The sequence below is a fragment of the Papaver somniferum genome, chromosome 2 (genome assembly GCF_003573695.1).
Source record: "Papaver somniferum cultivar HN1 chromosome 2, ASM357369v1, whole genome shotgun sequence".
NCBI lineage: Eukaryota > Viridiplantae > Streptophyta > Magnoliopsida > Ranunculales > Papaveraceae > Papaver > Papaver somniferum.
The window spans coordinates 213,220,367-213,226,024 of NC_039359.1; the positions used below are offsets into that span (position 1 = coordinate 213,220,367).

At 35.5% G+C, this 5,658-nt stretch overlaps 1 long non-coding RNA gene across 1 annotated transcript; it reads right to left on the reverse strand.

The window, feature by feature from the left end:
• Positions 1–277: 277 nt before the first annotated feature.
• LOC113350446 lies at positions 278–1,599 on the reverse strand. Its single transcript, XR_003360848.1, has 3 exons — positions 1,386–1,599; positions 533–778; positions 278–397 (listed from the first exon to the last, which is right to left on the reverse strand). It is a non-coding gene; the product is annotated as an uncharacterized LOC113350446 (long non-coding RNA).
• Positions 1,600–5,658: the final 4,059 nt, after the last annotated feature.

Here is a 5,658-nt window from a genome sequence, read left to right on the forward strand (position 1 = left end):
TGTCTCTCTTAAAGCTGGCAGCAAGTCAATCAACAATTCTCTGTTCATTGAAAATTCATAGACTCAGCAATTGCAACCAGAATAATGATTTTACACACATATCACAAATGAAAGCTTGCACCTACCCTATCGAAGTCAGCCCCTACCAAATGAGTATCTCCAGAGGTAGTTACCACCCCAAATACTCCATTACCAACTTCGAGAACTGTTACAGAGGCAGAGAGGCATATTAGATACAAACTTGTTTAACACTGATGCTCAAGAAAAAATTGGAGTCGTGATTCTCAAGCCTTTGAACATTCAGCAACATCTCAAAAGCATCCGTATTCCATACACTTAACCCACAGATAACTGAAACCAAGATTCATCAACGTCTCCATTCTCACATCTAACTAGCCTGTTTGTGAATTAAACGTCTTCAAAAAGCCTTTTTTTTCTACATATGAAACAATATTTGGGAAGACAATACATGCACTCATATGACACAATGAAAGTGCACATAAATAACTTCGAAATTCAAATAGTGAAGTACCTGATACATCAGAATTCCATCACCAAGATCAAACACTAGGATTGATTTTCATTGGTTTTCTTCTCAAAACCTAAGGACCATGAAGCAGCAGTTGGCTCGTTGATGATACAAATAACCTCTAATCCAGCAATCTTCTTCCAGCATCCTTTGTGGCTGTCCTTTGAGGAAGGCAGTTACTATAACCACAGCTTTTGTGACTTACTCGTTCAAAAACTTTGATGCATCATCCACAAGTTTTCTCAATACCTGTAAGCAGAAGAAGTCAGCACTTTTTCATTAAAATGCAAAACCAAAAAGAAAACAATATTAAGCTACAATTCAAACACAACTTAGAAACATAAGTACACGTAAAGGCAAACCCATTAATTCTCAAAACACCAAGCAGGAAAATTTCAAGAAACCAACCTTTCACTCTTTGCCGGTTCATCTGTCCTACATGTTTTAAAACTAGAAAACACTACAACCTCTCCTAAAGAGTGGTAAGCACAAAAAACGTTTAGTCCTTGAGTACACAATCCTCAATCCATGCCAATTCACTTCAACCTAACATACCCCAATCATCAGCTAATACTTTAAAAGGCAATAGCAAATACCACATTCACAGCAAAATTAAGAATTAACCCGTACTAACTAATTGGGTTTCATCGAAAACCCTAATTTATAAATGACACAAAATTCAGTACAGAAGTAAACAAATCAAAAAACCCCTAAAAGAGAAGGGTTAAGCGAACAAATCCAAGAGAACGATAATCGGCTAAATCCAATAAATTGCCATTTGTTGAGCTCAAATAACTAACAACACTAAACTGAAAGCAATCGTGTGAATGTAGAACTGAATCAGTTTAACACTAACCTCAAAATGGAACCTGCTGTAGTCCAATCTTCAAATTCAATCCTTCTTTCCTATTCCATTGTGAAGAGGAAAATCTTCGTTGAAGATTAGGGACTAATCGAACAAACGTGTGTTCATCGTCTTCATTTGAATCATTTCCGTGAAAGGTAAAAGAAGAAACATTTCGGGGGGTGCGGAAACCAAGAAATGGGATGGTCCAGTAAGTGGAAAATGATGCATTTAGGGATGGTCCGGTAAGAAGTGGCATTTAGGGGTCACCGTGGTTCGGTTTTAACCCCCATCCACATTCAATCTTTATCGATAAAAAAAAAAAGAAAAAAAAATAACGGACTTTACATTTAAAAGGATAAAAAGGGAAAAATACTTAAATTTAAAAGAACCTGTTTGACATACCAGTTGGCATGGCACACGAGTTGCGCCATTATGGAAAAACCAATGAGGGACAGAGTTTCTAACGATAGTTATTTATTAAAGTGATGGTGATAATGTGAATATTGTTGGCGTCATAGTTACCATCGCTCGTTTGACATTATATCGCTAAACGGCTACCTTATAACGGTTATATCCCCCTATTTTCCTATATATACGCCCATATACTTCTTCAAATTACTCACTCCTATTTCTACATATATTTACCAAATTTTGTTTACTAATTTCCGTATTTGTATCCGCAATTTTAAATTTCGTAATCATCAATGGCGAGATCAAATAAAGAGAGGAATGTTATTATGAATCGGTTTAGTTATATCAAGAAATGCACCAAAGGAGGTTGTAAGAACTTGACGATGAAAAAGATGAAGATAATAAACTAACCGACGCTTTGATGTTGGTACATTCAGGCCAAATATACCTAGAGTTTCAAAGCCAAAAGAAGTATTCCCATGAAGATATACGTATTGAGGTAGGGAATTTTACCACCAGAAGTTGATGCACGATTATTTTCTTCCCAATTTTGTGTACTCAGATCAAGAGTTCCAACGTCGATTCCACATGCCTCGGCATCTAGTGAAAAAGATTATTGAACCGCTTTCTCGATTAGAACCTCAATTTATTTATCAGTTTGATGCACTGGATATTAGAGGTCATAGTTATGATCAAAAAGTTACTTCGGCTTTAAGGATTTTAGGTTATGGAAACCAGGGGATGCGAATGATGAGTACCTTCGTATGGGAAAAACAACTTCATTCCCTTACCTTTCATTGTTTTGCGGAGTAATAATTAATTGGTTCAACATATTTACGAAAACCAACCGAGGAAAATGTTAGACAAATATTGAGTGAGAATGCGGATAGGGGATTTCTAAGAATACTAGGTAGTCTTGATTGTATGCATTGTGTATGGTAATTATGCACTATTTATTGGGTCGGTCAGTATAAGTGTCATTATCTGAAACCAACTGTTATACTTGAACTTGTTGTTTCTATGATTGTTGGATATGACACTTTATTTTGGTCTTCCGGGTTCATAAAATGATATTAATGTTTTGCACAAGTCGCCTTTGTTTGAATATCTGAAGTATGAAATTTGTCCCCAAGTTCATTTCATGATCAATGCCATCTGTACACTCATGGGTATTATCTTGTGAATGGTCAATGGTAGATACCCATAATGGTCAACCTTGATTCAATGTGTCACCCCCCCCCCCCTGTCGGTGCATTGGGCCATCCAATACCGTCATTTTAACAAACGCCAAATGGCGGTGAGGAAGGACGTGAAACGCCATTTTGGAATTTTGAAGAGGAAGATCGCTATCGTTTGTCGGCCATATCGTGGGTTGAGTTCTCGTGAAATGCACAAGACTATGGTCACTTGCATAATTCTTCATAACATGGTAATTCAGGAAACCCGTCGCGATAAGGAGTGGAATAACTATGAAGATGAAGATTTGAGGCCTGAGATTCAACCACAAAGAAGCATTCCTGCAAAAAATTATGGGCAAATGACTCATTACGTTCATAACTAGAATCTGTATGACAGTGTAAGAAAAGACCTGAGAATGAATCTTTCGACAGAGTACGGAAGAGCGGGTGGGCATAATTAATAAGTTATGTACTTTAGTTTAAACTATTAATTTGTTTATAGTTTGTTTTATTCAATATTAAGTTAATGAGCGAAACATATTTACGTATACTGCAATAAGATTTTAAATTAATTAACTTTTCATTTCAAACTAATATTAAGTGAATGCAAAAACAACATATCAAATTAAAATGCAACACTTCAAATCAAGACTTAAATTAGTACATCAATTATCTATAGGTTCTAGTATATCGAACTCATCCTCATCATCATCATCACCAGGTTGGTTGTTATTAAATCCATGTTGTTGTTCAATCTAAACTTGAATCCTGTCAAATTCGATTTGTCACAAATGTGTTTTTGTGGGGTTCATAATTGAAGTGTCCGCTTGAAGAATGTTGTGTTTGTCATAGTTATTTACAAATTTTTCTTGAGAAAGACGACTTTTTTTAGTTTCTCTGTTTTGAAATTTCCTATCAACCGTATTTTTCTTCTCGATAGTCTTCTGATATTCCATAAACTCCGTCATGTTAAATCCATCGGAGCTCCACCTTCTTGAGCATATGTCTAGCATGTCTTGCTCTATTTCTTCCTATAATTTTTTTATTATCATCATAATTATTAAGAACTAAGTTGACATTTGATTTTCTTGGAGTATCTAGTGAAGAGTTTGATGGACCTGGTGAAAATGGTGAAGAATTTTTTCTTGAGGGAGAAAAATTGTATGGTTACCTTTAAGGTACTTGTTGATTAGCTGCAAACAATTCTAGATTATATTTGTTCAACGCTTTCAAAATATTATAACAACTTTCGAAAGCGAAATTTTTGCCAGTTTTTCCTTGCCATTTTGTACGAACTTGTCTTTCAACATCAGCATCCACAAAACCACTCCCTCGGCCTCTCTTGGCTTGCATTACCGCAACAACATATAAGGAGACTTCCCTACTGATCGTAATGAAGCGTTCGGACAACCCTTTTGCATCACAATTGTTGATTTTCATGGTTTGTTCTTCATATTTATGAAATATGTTATCCCACATGGTGTTACCATGTTGTTGTTCACCGTCGACACAATCTCAGGTAAAGTAAACATAATTACGACAAATGCATTCATCTTTTGTTGCGAATCCATATTACAAGAAAATAACAAGTGTAGAGAAGGTTTGAAGAAGATTGAGAGATTGAGAAATTCTAAAGAGATTGAGAAATTCTGGTGTGAGTTGAAATGAGTTTGAAATTTGGTATTTATAAAGGGGGAAATTATAGTTGTTGGATGAGGAACTGCTGAGTGATGATGTTCCAGCGAGTGACATTATGACTATCGTTGGCTCTTGAATGACCATATAGCGATGCAAACTCTATCGCTTGTTGGAGTCGTATATACCTAAGTGGTATATTTGACACTTAGACATATATGTTTGCCACTTTGGCATACCCATAGTGGGTGCTAAAGTGGCAAATAAACTTCTTGATATGTGCATAGTAATAGGCCTTAGATTAATCTGATGAATGGAATAATAAACCACGGAATATCATCTTTAGAAAATTCCGATTGACCGCCCATCCAGAAACTCCAAAAACCTCATAGACACAAGCAAACTCAGAAAGTTGATTCCCTGATTTCACAGAAAGACGAGGTCCACTTTTGATGTGTCTACACGGTTTTAAAGTGGTTTAAATTGGCGGTTTTTCAAGAACCCGTAATCATTTTTCATACAGTTAAAGCATATATATGGAAGAGTAGTCGGTATACAGTGACAAACACAAAGTCACAAAGAGCAAAGAATATGAAGAACACCGATGGTGTAACATTTTTGGAATCCAACCAACTAGTACATTGGTTATATCACAAAAAGTAAACATAAGAAACAATATGAAGGTAAGATACCAATATTGTTAGATGATCAAGATCAAAAGCGATATGTAACATCTGAAATAAATAGTGTAGTTGGAGTTTGTCGCCTTTATATATTGTGTAGTTGGACTCATGTGTAGTGCTCCAATTGATGCTTAACTTAGATCAATTGACACAAGCCTAGAAAGAAAACATTTAAGCTTATATAACACTTATGAAGTCCAAAAAATACCTAACCTTTATATATATATATATATATATATATTTGTATTCCATTTACCCTCAAACCTAATAGGGTGTGGATGTCAAATGGAGTTTACACTTAGCACTCGCATCCAACCGCCAAGTATTAGATTTTTAAAATTGCACCTGTATTTTTAGATTTTCTTTTTTTGTTCA